Source organism: Cavia porcellus, unplaced genomic scaffold (assembly GCF_034190915.1).
Source record: "Cavia porcellus strain 051 isolate PalLab524CR breed Dunkin Hartley unplaced genomic scaffold, mCavPor4.1 scaffold_26, whole genome shotgun sequence".
Classification (NCBI taxonomy): domain Eukaryota; kingdom Metazoa; phylum Chordata; class Mammalia; order Rodentia; family Caviidae; genus Cavia; species Cavia porcellus.
Window position 1 is genome coordinate 9,032,186 of NW_026947509.1, and position 12,313 is coordinate 9,044,498.

Here is a 12,313-nt window from a genome sequence, read left to right on the forward strand (position 1 = left end):
TCCCGGCGAGTGCAGACTCCCGCTCGGGAAAGTGGCAAAGTCAGGGCAGAGTTAGGGCGCCGGGACTGCGGGGTGCCGGGTCGCGAGGTGAGGACGGTGCCAGAAGCTGGGGAGTGCTGTGGCCCGCGGAACCCCTCTGGGCATCCCTGGGGCCCTCGGGGTCTCCCTCCAGCCCTCCTAGTCCCTGGCTCCCCGACCCTTTCACCTTCCCGCTGGAGTCCCTGAAGTTGTGCTGAGGTCACCGGGCCACCCTTCAAGTCGGCCTGGCCCTTGCCCCCTGGTGCCCGGTGGCCCTCAGGGCTGTCCTAGAGGCTGCAGGAGACAGTGCCCCCTCCCCCAGGTTTGGAAGGAAGACGGAGAGCATTGCGCCCCTCCTCCTCCTCCCCGCAGCCCCTTCCCCCTCTCAGAGTCTTAGGGAGCAATGCTAGAGGGGTCTGGAGGACCCAGGGGACCCACACCCCATTTCTCAGGGCTGTGGCTTGGCTATGGAATTGCTTCTTTATTGCACTTGCCTTGGTCACTTTTGAGTTGCCACATGGGCGGCTTCAGGGGGACGCCTGTTTGCTTGGCTGTGTTGTGGAGACTGCCTGAACCCCCTGGCCTGCAGTAGGGCAGGCGCCCAGGAAGAGCAGGTGTCGTGTGTTGACACTGGGGAGCCCCCTTCTCCAAAGAAAGGAAAAATTTTTCAGCCTCTGGGTTCAGAGAAGTCCTTAAAGCAGCCTGGGGGACCCTTTACCCCCCACATTAGAAATAAAAAGTGCTCCTGTTAATCCTCCAAGTGGAGATCAAGAGCCGGGATGCTGTGAAGTGTCTAGTGACTTGGTCTAGTTTTGTTTCCCATGCTGCCCAGAGACCAAACAGGGTCATGGGTTTGCAAAACGGCCCAATGGAGAAGCCACAGCAAGAGAAAGAGGGGAAACGTCCCCCAGGAGGAGGAGGAGGCCGCGGCAGGGGACAGCTTGGGGCAGCAGTGTCAGGGTTCTCTCCCAGTCTTCAGGAGACCTGATGTGATCAGCATGAGTTCACCAAGTCATGGTGAGAGTGAGAGGGAAATTTGAACAGTTCCTGAATCAGAGTTGAGAAATGGCCGCGTGAAAATGCTCATGGATGTAACATGACATTGATGGGTTTTTAATTTTTTCCCCCTTCAAATAAGGAAAGAATCAACTATGTAATGAAACAGGCCTAGATGATCATTTAAGCATAGATTTGTCTGCTATGCATGGCTTTATTATTTTTTCCTACAGCCGTGCTTCTAACCCTCAAGCTTGCATTGCTAGAATTAAATGTCTGTCTATTGAGAATGCTATCATATTGTACATCAAAGTGTCCACCGCCGGGGTGATGAATGTAGGTAAGAGATGGTTCCTTTTCTTTAATAAATCAAAACAGCCTTTAAGTCTTCCGAGTACCAAAGCTGCTGGTCTTCTTCAGCAGGGCTTGCCTTGGGGTGCTGGAGGAGTTTGTGGTGGGCCAGAGCGTTAACAAAACATAGCAGATCAACTGATTAGGTTTCCATGTGTGCTGCTCAATTTATTTTTCCAGAAATTAAAAGGTTACCGAGACAGTCCACATTCCCCTCTCCAACTGAGCAGCTCTTATTACTGCAATAGTATTTCAATATTAAGTGATCTTCAGGATATTCCAGCTTTCATTCGGAGCTCTGAATGTGGATCAGCCTGCAGCAGGGTGAGGTCTAACTAAGCAGGCTCCTTGGGGAGCGTCTTTGAGATCTATTGTGGCTGTTCTTGGTAACCTTGTTTACAGGGATGTAGGTCTCAGTGGCAGGTAGAATTTTAGCAAGAGCCAGCCAGAGGTAACAGGCTTAGCTTTGAAATGGATCCTAAGTCTCTTTTGCCTTCTTTCCAGGCATGCTGTGTGCACCTTAGCTGAATATTCAATGCAAAAAAAAAAAAAAAAAAAAAAAAACTTTTCTGATGCCTCTTGACAGATTCTGATACAGACAAGTGCCTGGATCACTGTGTGGCAGGAGAGGAGGGGACTTAGGGGACTGCCCTTTTGATAGCAGATACTGCAGTACAAGTAGCTTTGGTTGTTTTGTTGTGGTTTGTTTGTTTGTTTTAATGTGCTGTGCACATGATTTTGTTACACGCAAAACAAATCATATCCAGACAGGTTAGAGGGTGCCTTGCATATTGACCTGTGAAATCGGTTTCAATTAGACATTGAAGATACTATCAGTGTAGTAAAGGAGATTGGGCAGTAATACAGAAATTTCGTATTTATTTCAAAATTGTTGGAAAACTGTTGGGATAGAAAGATTTTTGAGGAAAATGCCAAAAGCCACATTAATGAAGAAAAACACTGTGGAGATACTTTTGAATAATAGATAGGCTATGTAATGGTCAACCACAAGATAAAATTTTTACACAGTATTTTTATGGCTTTAAATTGGCTGCATTGTAAACTAAGCTTACTACTCTATTAAGTCATTATACTTTTCAATTATTTAACATTTCTGGCCAAGCTCTCTTCTGTGGCCTTTTTTTTTCCTGTACACATCAGAAATGATATGTACAGTCGTAGTAATTGCTTGTTGTTACTGAGAGGACTTTGCCATAGAGCAGGGTTTAATTTGAACTTCTTGGGACAAACATGAGGAATCCACAGAGGAAAAAGAATGTTATGGAAATAACCAGAGCCCTATAAAATGGAGGAGAAGGAAATGTACCTAACACAATTTGAGTTACTCTCACGAAGAAACCTTGACAGTATATGCCTTCTAGGTACTGTGCATTTGGAAATACTATATCTCCATTTAAATGTAGATCTGCGGTTTTCCTCGGGGAGCAGCTGGTGAATTTTTCAATTGAACCTCTGGTAAGAGAAAACCAACTGAAAATTTCTCCATGAACAATAGAATCTGTCGTTTTGAAATAATGATTACCAACTATCATAATATTATGATTTTATATTCATTTAAAATCTCTTTGTAAAGTCAAAATAAGATACAAGGGCTTCTTTGTGCAAACAAAGAAGTTTTCTCCTGTCAGTTGGTTAGAGCTGTGAAGGATATGGCTTCTTCCTTCAGGTTAGCTAACTGCCTAAATGGTCCCTGGGAACCACAGCAGTGAACTATGAATAAATTCTGGTCTTCCACCTTCTCATCTAGCAGACTGGGGGGTGTGACTGAAGGAAGGTACGCGAGTCTTCTTCTAGAACAACCTTCTTTGCATTATTGGTACCTGCTTTATAGTACTAGTTTGCAAAGGCGTTGGTAGTAACAGTGATGGAGAGGGCAGTTAGAAGGAAAGTCAGAATGAGGGCTTTCCTTTGTTCTGGGAATTTAGCTCAGCAGCATAAGCGCCTGCCTTGCAAGTTCACGGTCCTGAGTTCGATCCCTGGTATAAAAAAAAATCACACACTGTTGAAATAAGATGTTGATACCTGCAGCTGCATGCTTCTGGGCCCCTGGATTTGGGCAACAGGAAGAATCCTTGTGAATCTTTACACAAAAATTCCTGATTGTACCTTTCGATAAAGGTTCCTATGGTCACGTCCCTGGTCACCCTGCCTGTGGCATAGATAGTAGAGGAGGAGAGTTTTCCTGCTCTTGGAGATTAGATTCTCTTCCTTTGCTCAACCCTGATGGTTTCCAGTGGGAAAGGCCACCTCCTCCTGGTGCCCTGAGCTGGACAGCGTCTCAGGTTCCCCTTCGCGCAGCTTCACAGAACGCAGACGACCCAGAGAACACTTCCAGTGTTGTGCTATGGAATAGCTGCAGTCCTGGAAAAGTGTCACCCAGGGTTCTGACTCAGGATGCTGTTTCTGTTTCTGTTTTGAAGGCTGCTTGTTCCCTTAAGCCAGGTTGTGATCATAGTTGCCACAAAAAGGGGGGGGGGGGCGGTTGGTTGGATGTGTTTGGAATCCCTGTGATAAAATGCAGGATACCAGAGATGTCAGAGGGATTTCTTTTACTTATATGAACACATCTGGCCCATTCAGATGAGCACATCTGAAAAAAAAAAAAAAAAAAAAAGAGAGAGAGAGAGAGAGAGAAATAAGGAGAAAAAGAAAACCCGGAAAGAATTCTAAGATGTTAATGAATGAGTTCACTTATTTTACTTCCCTTACTTGACATAAATTACTTGACATGAAAAATATGCATACGTGACAATTATTATTTGTTGTTTTGAAGATTCAAATTCAAGAAACTAGTGCTATCTGAAGCAGAGCGGAGCTGTAGGGTTTGTATTCTAATAGGTACTCGCATGGCAGGATAAACAGTATTTCCAAATATCTGTGTTACTAAAGTGACCCATTTAAACTTGGTTTCCCTCGAAGATTTATTAGATTAATAAGACCAATTTTATGACCAATATAATTTATATCCCAAAATACCTATTTTTATTAGCACAGTTACAGATTGTGAAGCACATTTCCATATATGTTAAATACTAACAATGAGAATAACTAACGCTTGTATAGTGAGTTACAGTTTATAACCATACATTATCTATAAGCTGTTTTGGGGAAGAATAATTGTTGTTCTAAGAAAGCAATCACTTTTTACAGAGTAAGTATTGGATGAAAATAGATTCTTCTATTGGAGTTCCCACTCTATTTTCCTCCCTTTCTTCCTTTTATCTTCTTTCTTCTCTTAATGAGAAAAATAACCTAATGACACTTTGGGGGCTTGAGCAAGTGTAATTGTTCATCATCCATATTGAAACAGGAGATGTAACAAGCAACGCTCGTGAGTTTTTGGAATATATCTCTGCTCACCAGTGTTCTTGAGAAAATGTAAGGTTGCAGAAATCATTTCATGCCCTGTATGTTTTCAAACATAAATCAGGGAAATTGTTAGCGAGTTATAGCTCTTCTTAGAGACTGTATCTCTAGTGCTATAGTAAACACAGGCTATATATTTTTCCAAGTTATTATGTGGGGAGAGAAATCCAAAGTTGGCTGTTTAGATGAACACTTTCAATTCAATTATTAGAAATTCATTTACTGTTTAGTAGGAATGTTTATTTTCTGAAGGTTGTAGAATTGGGATGTAAGACCCAATGATCTCTTCTACCAGTCACTATCAGGGCTACAAATCTGCCCTTTACAGCTAATGTGTGTTCCAGCTAACGCTGGTCCTCAGGTAAAGGTCAGTCGTGGTGGCGATGCTGTCTGGGGTGGTATTGTGAGCTGATTACCCACTGCATCTAAGAACAGAAGTACAGCTTTGTGCTCCAGGCCTACAAGGAAGCACGTTGACTAGATGGCCTCTGACTTACTTTGCTCCTGTGATTCTAAGTTAAATGATTGATCAATAATGAATTAACCAATTAATCATAGTCCTCTCTCTTCCCCTCTATAAGCTAATTATTTACTTAACTATGGCCTTATGCCATGACTAGCGATATTAAGATATACAGCAGTAAATGAGCTCAGATTCAGTGGCTCGGAATGAAAACTTCATGAAATCTCGACAGTTGGGTTTGCATTCAAAGTTTTCTTTGTAGATCAATTATCAGATATTTCAAACACACTTAGCGAAACAATCTTAAATGCTGATTGCTTTCCCAAGCTAGAGCATAAAAGCCCATTGTTACTCATTGGAGTGAAATATTGTATTATCAGTGATGAGCGAAATATAGAGGAGGAGGCCAGGAATAGAGCTCAGCTGCACAAGCAGTGCCTGTCAAGCACAGGGTACTGAGTTCAATTCCTGGTGCCTGAAAAATAAAGTAAAATAAAAATGAAAGCACAGTTCTGTTGTGAAATAAGCAATACACGGACTATCAAGCAGTAAAACCAAATGATGGCTCATCACTTGTCTGACCTCTGAGGCTGAGGTGTGAAAGCATGTACATGTAACCTGGAATTGGAAAGGCAGATGGAAACTGGTGAGCACATTATTAGGTGCATGCAAGAGGTTTACAGACTGGGTGCAAAGCATGCGCATTTCTTGCTCTTGAGACAGAGACATTACTGCTAGGTAAAGTTGACCAAATGATGGGATTGGTTTTTGTCACCCAAACGCATGAAAATACAGGGTGACGGGAGACAGGGGTAGACTCAATTCTCTGGCAAAGTCATTGGTCAGGACATGGGAGAATAAAAGCAATTGAAAGTGGGAAAGGGTTGAGTGTGTGCATGCGTGTGAATGCACACGTGTATTGGGGCCTGGTCTGTATTTAACTGAGCCCAGGACTGTAAAGGAAACAGAGGAGAACTAATGTCATGGATTCCCCCTGCAGGGCAGGCATGGTGGGTTACGTGGAAAAGCTTTGGAATTAGGTTTGGAGCTCACATTTCAAAATACCTAGTGGACCGTTGATTGCCTCTGTGGCTTTGGAAAATCGGTTAGTTCTATGAACCTTTCCCGTCTGTAGAAGTGTGAGTAATGAACGCATCTGCCCTTCAAGATGGTTGTGAGTAGAGTGAGGCTGGTGGGTAGGAAGTCTCCGCAAACTGTGGTTACGTAGCTCCACGTGGTGAGCTGTTTCAACCATCTGCCTGTGCTGCCTGACCTCACCATTTACAGGCCAACTGGTCTGGTTCTTCAGTGATCTGCAGTGGGCATGTTTCTTGCCCACAGGGCAATGGGTGCCCTGGAAGGTACTTTTCCTGCCACTGCCTTTAGGGGGTAGCAGGAAGTGGCACGCAGCTGGCAGTTGCACGGGGAAGACATCCCTTTGGCATGGTACTTCTAACACAGGCAATGCTGTTATTCGAAGGGCATTATGTATTTTCCCTTACAGAAGGCACCGCTTGTCCCAATAAACATCGGGTGGCTTTGGAGACAGAACCATGTATTCACATTGTTTCCTTTGTCTCAAGCATTGCCTGTCTCTTGCACTACTGCCACGATTTTGATATTAATCTACATTTCCTGCATTTTCATGAAGACTAAATGGAGCACTGTTTGGGAGTAAATGCTTATAAATAATGATATCAATTTCAAGTAGAGAAAGATGTCCAGGGTAGAATGTTAGAAATAGTGAATGGAAGATATCAGCTGAACTCCAAGTTCTAGATCCCATAAAGAGCTCTTTTAGGAATGTTTTTGTCTATGATTCATTGATAAATAGCTAAGCATTTTCCCCCCATTGGAAATGAACGATGTTTCAAAGCATAACATAGAAGAATATATTGGCAATTAATTAAGAAATCTGGGCTCTTTCTACAGGCAATATTTCAAAAGTAGATTTAAAATTTTGGTGCATGAGACTGATATGTGCTTAGATAATGACTAACAGAAATCTATGCTTTGTGATCTGTTAAACCTAAAAACTAGGTGATCGAGCAATCAGAAGATGTCGTGGGACCAAATTTGAGTTTAAAAGTCAATATTTCATCACTCGTACTAAAAATCACTAAGCCCTCAGTGGACTGCGTTCATGCTAAACAAAATTCAGGTAGTTTCATCATGAGCCGGCCTGAAGGATTCGGGGTAGGATTATTTGGAAGGAGTTCAGCACATTGGTAGTACAGGTGCTAGAATGCCACCAGTAAAGAGCAGCGTTCTAGGGGGTTGATCACAGGTAGCAAAATCAACCCAGCTTGTGTTTTTCTCAATTTGGAGAAATTGATTGAACAGGTAATATGTTGAACGCTGTGCCAGGTCTGTTATTGAATGCAGTATAATTCGGCAGTATGCTCTCTCCTCTTTGGAGAGGCATGCTCCTTGAGGTAACTGTGAAAGGATTAATCGTACAGAGGCCTGGACCTACAGCATGGTGACAGAACATTTGCTGAGCATGCATGAGGCTCTGGGCTCTGTCGCCCTCTCTACGAATTAGACTAAGTCTGATGCACCCTGAGCGATTCCTGCAGCTCCTTGGAAGGGTACTCTGCCAAACAGCGAGTGTGGCTTGCCATTCCAGCTGCAGCTGACTAGCTGTGGGACTTTTTTTCTTTCAGAGGTGGCCCTCCCATTTACACATGGGGTGTAGCTACATCTGTCTCAGGAAACGCAGGCATCAGATGAGACGGAGCACGTTTTCTCTTCCTGTGGTGCTGGAACCCAGAGCCTTGCACCTGCTAGGCAAATGCTCTACCCCTGAGAGACACCCCCTCCTGGAGACAGGTTTTGAATGCATCTTTTTGAGCATGAGAGAGCGTGCCCAGCAGTGGAGGGAAGCAGAGCATAAGTGCCAGCCCTTGTGTCTGGCACTGTGTGTTTTGTGAACGTGTGCATGCTGGGAACTCATTGGTCCTCCACATACTGTGTGTTAAATCTTCACCAGAAGTCCTAGGTGAGTTGGTGATTGAAAAAAAATATATGGTATGTGTAAATTTAAAAAAATATCATTGCAGACTAGGTCTGGTGATATACACCTCTAATCCCAGCATTTGGGAGGCTGAGGCAGGAGGATTGCTGTGAGTTTGAGGTCAATCAGGGCTCCGTAGTGAGTTCAAGGTCAGCCTGACCTGCACAGCAGAACCCTGCCTCAAAAACACACACACACAAAATTATTACAGTAAAAAGCACATTTCCATGTGTTCCCCACAAAATCTACCCCCTCACTTCAAACACACAGATCCCATAGTCGTTCAGCTTTCTTTTCTCTTTTCTTTCTTTCTTTCTTTTTTTTTTTTTTTTTTTTTTGGTACCAGGAATCAAACTCATGACCTCGCACTTGCCAGGCAGGTATTGTGCCACTGAGCGACATCCCTGACCCCATCCCATCCCCTTTTAGAAGCAGTTCTGAAATTCTCTTTCCTGAGTGTCCTGTGCTGTTCTGTCTGCCTTGACGTCCTGAATGGACACAAAACATTCACTTCTCAGAGTCATTTGACTTTGGAGAAGAACCAGAAATTGCACAGGCAGTCCAAATCTGGTGACGGAGGTGGAGGAGGGCGCGCGTCATGTGAAGAGGCTGCCTTTCTGTTGGACGGCACTTGGCGTCAGCGTTCAGTATATTTTTGATCACACTCTGGAAAGACGCTCATGAAAGAGGACTTCCAGAACAGTTTCAGAAAGTGGCAAGAACAAAGGGAGAAGTGTATGTGAAGTGAGGAGGAATATTTTGAAGGGTTTTGGGGGCAATGTGTCATTTACTGCTATGCATTTTTACATTTAAGCAATATTTCTTGATCACTCCTTGTATGATAGATGGTCTCTGTTTCCCAGATGAGGAAACTGAAATTGGGCAATCTTAAACGATTCTCGACCCCGTGTAGTTAGAGTCAGGATGGAAGTTAAATCTGGAGCCAGAGGCCCGGCTTCTCCTGGCACAATATGGGCTCTCTAGTGGAAGGGAATTATCATTATTCCTGAACAATAGCATGGCCAGCTGCTGAGCAAGGGCCGTGGTGCAGACTTTGCAGTCACCTGAAGTCCTCCAGGCCAGCTTCCGGAGGGGCCGGGGACAGATGCCTGATGTGCCCCACACTTTTACCTGGCCTTGCTAAGCCTCAGAAGCTGATTCTACCCTTCAAAGTTAAGTGTGGGCCAATGAGAAAGTGCAGCACCCTCAACCAGCTTGGAGCTCACAGGTGACGAAGGAGGCATCAGGGTTTGTGACCGAGTAGTTGTTTGCCACCAGTACTATTAGGTGCACTCTTCTGTCCATCTTGTTTTTAGTGGCCTGCATTGCCTGATAGTGACTTGCATAGGAATTCAGTTTTGTAGTCGCCCCTGGTTTATAAGGAGCAATAAGAAACAACCCAGAGAGTGCAGTGTTTTAGACCTGCTGTCTCTTCACTGAGAGACATGGTAAGGATCCTGGTGCTGGAGGACCTGAACTTGTATCACTTTCTCCCTGGCTCCCTTTCGAGGAATATCAGAGGAGCCTTAAATGCAAAGGTTTATATGAGACACAGAGGGAAATAGATTTTCAGAGTTCAGATTCATTTGTAAAGTTCTGTTACAGTGGAGTCCCTGGCAGGTCAGGTCAGTGGGGAGGAAAAAGTCCCAGAGTCCCAGGAACACCTCACCTCCAGCCCAGGGCAGAGCTCGGTTTCCGGGGACACACTGGTCCCTGGCAGGTGGCAGGGCACACCGCCCACATCTTCTCGAGCTGACCTGTGACAGGGAGGCTGCCGGCTTGAACCGTGTGAAGTTGTTGGAGGTGGCTCTGTTCTCAGGCACTTGGCTGAAATGTGATGCCATTGGTTCTCAGTCAAGGTTCCTTTCTGCAGGGCTGCGAACACAGATCAGCTGCTACCGGGTGTCCACAACCAGGGAGCTGATCCCCAGCACGCTGTGAGCTGCCTTTTTAACCCTGAGACTTTTCAAAGCTGTGCATGCAGGAAGTTTCCTTCCCGGGTGTCTGCCTGAGCACTGAGCTTTGGTCTTCAGATCCGAGCCCGGCTGCCTGCTGCACACTGGAGCGGCTTCCTCGAGACGTTTGTCCTTGAAACTGCACCAAACTCTTGGAAGAGCCCAGAACGCGTGAGTATGGGTGATCCAGGCAGCATAGTCCAGGGGAGCTGGAACCGACCATATACCAGGTCCAATTAGCAGGGCAGGAGGGGGTTTTCCGACGTTGTGTTACCTTCATTTTCAATTCGTTCCGAGGAAACAAATCAATTCGAGCTTCTGATACAGTGACTTTGCAGTAGATGGGCTTGGAATATGTTAGCTTTAACTGTTTGCTGTTCTCATTTAGCATGCAGACATGGCTCGTGGGACGATGATTGAGGGCATTAGAGTCTAAAACTTCTCAATTTTTATTAGGAATTATAATTGTTGGTCAGGTCCATTTTGAGAAGCAAGTTAGCTTTGGGGAATGTTTTGAAAGAATTAACTACGGCAATTCACAGAGGCTGGAATGAGTCGGTCCCATTCTTGTTCTTCATGCAACATATTAGTTTGCAGTTTTAATTTACTCATAAAGAGCATTCCTCTGAGGTTTGGTCTTAATTGAATCCTGTTCAGTGCTGTCTGTCTGCTGTGTTAGTGGCTTGTACGTATCTGGTTTAAGTTACTCGCCGGGCTTGCAGTGTGGTTAAGCCGTGTTGGGGGTTATTTAGATTCTGAGAACATTCAGGTGAAGGGAATGCCCCCAGAATTTGGGGGGTGAAAGGCTCGGTGGTGGGGTCACCCTTGAAAGCTTTTCAGAGGTGCAACCCGAAGGGCTGTCAGATGGAGACCACTCTCAGAGGCCGGGAGTCAATCTCAGCCTGTTCACTTTGGTAACTTCCACCAGTAAAAGCCCCGTGCCCCTGCCTATCAATTTTTAATATGCAACAATACTTACGCTTCCAAGATTAATTTCTCTCAGATTAGGCTGATTGATAGCTGGATGGCGGTTTCTGAAGAGCTCGCTCCCTGAAACCCACAGCCGAGCTGCATTCCATTTAACTAGTGAATGTAAAAACGGGTAACCATGGATTCAGCCTCCGCTAACTGCCAGGGCAATGACTTGTTGTAAACAATACAAATGAGCCGGGAGAGCAGAGTCAACCAGACATGAAATGATTTTAATAGAAATTACGGTAAAAGGTCATGTGATGTGGTATCCGCTCCTGTGCAGTTTTAAAGGGAAAGTCTTTCTTTTCTGCCCCCCTCCTCCCTACTGCTAAGCAGCCCAAGTGGGTATCTCCCCAAAGTTGGCAGGTGCTGCTCGAGACTTCCCGGAGGAGGGGGGCCGCCGTGGTTCTGGCCCGGTGCGGTGACTCGTAGCTGTTCACCGGTAAGTCCCTTTCTTCGACAAACAGAGAGGAAGGCTGTGCGTTTCAGGGCTGGCTTTGTGGAAGGTCATGCTAATTACACCGCAGAAGTTCTCAACTCCAGACAGAGGAGGATCATAGGGCATTTGCTGCTTTACTTGTAAATGGTACGGCTGCCTGTGCTCCCTGCCTGCGTCTCCAGATTAATGTGTAACCTTGGTCTTTCTGAAAATTGTTACTTGCTTCAGAAACAACTTTTGCAATATGGGATAGGCACGGGTAGAGGCTGTGGGAAGTACTGGGCCTGATCTCAGGGTTTCACCCACTCGGGCCTTTTTCAAGTTCTGCAAGGACCAGGTCTTACAACAGATAATATTTTCACTGCTCTGGGAGGGATGCTGTCTGTATATGAACGTGATTGTATTCATCAGTTTGCTCCCAACCAAAAAGCACCAGCCAGAACCTCATGGTTTGATTCCTGTGCTGTTTTCAGCTATGTTTATTAAAATGAAATGCAAAAGGAAAGTCTGGTTGCCAAAGCTGTGGTCTTGGACAGCACCTAGAAGCACAGCTGTGTGAGTCCAGATGTGGAGGGTAGCTTCCCCAGTGCACAGCTGGCGGGAGTGGACCCTTTTGGTCACTGTCTCAAGCTGGCTCTGGAAGCAGGGAACTCTGGCTAGGCCTATGTATCTGACGGCTCAGCAGACCTGGGTTTTCATGCTGCAGTTCTTCCCAC

General features: G+C 45.2%; 1 protein-coding gene across 12 annotated transcripts in view; it reads left to right on the plus strand.

The window, feature by feature from the left end:
* The window catches only part of Esrrg (estrogen related receptor gamma), a 540,107-nt gene that overhangs the window by 39,678 nt on the left and 488,116 nt on the right, over positions 1-12,313 (plus strand). For 5 of the 12 annotated variants that reach the window (XM_013157679.3, XM_013157680.3, XM_013157678.3 and 2 more), the window contains exon 2: positions 10,105-10,357. The exons of 5 other annotated variants lie outside the window; for them this stretch is intronic. The gene's annotated coding sequence lies outside the window, so the exon portion shown is untranslated. Of the gene's footprint in view, positions 1-10,104; positions 10,358-11,423; positions 11,601-12,313 lie in introns of those variants that run through there. 2 more of the 12 variants (XM_063236701.1, XM_063236698.1) reach the window with 2 other exon arrangements.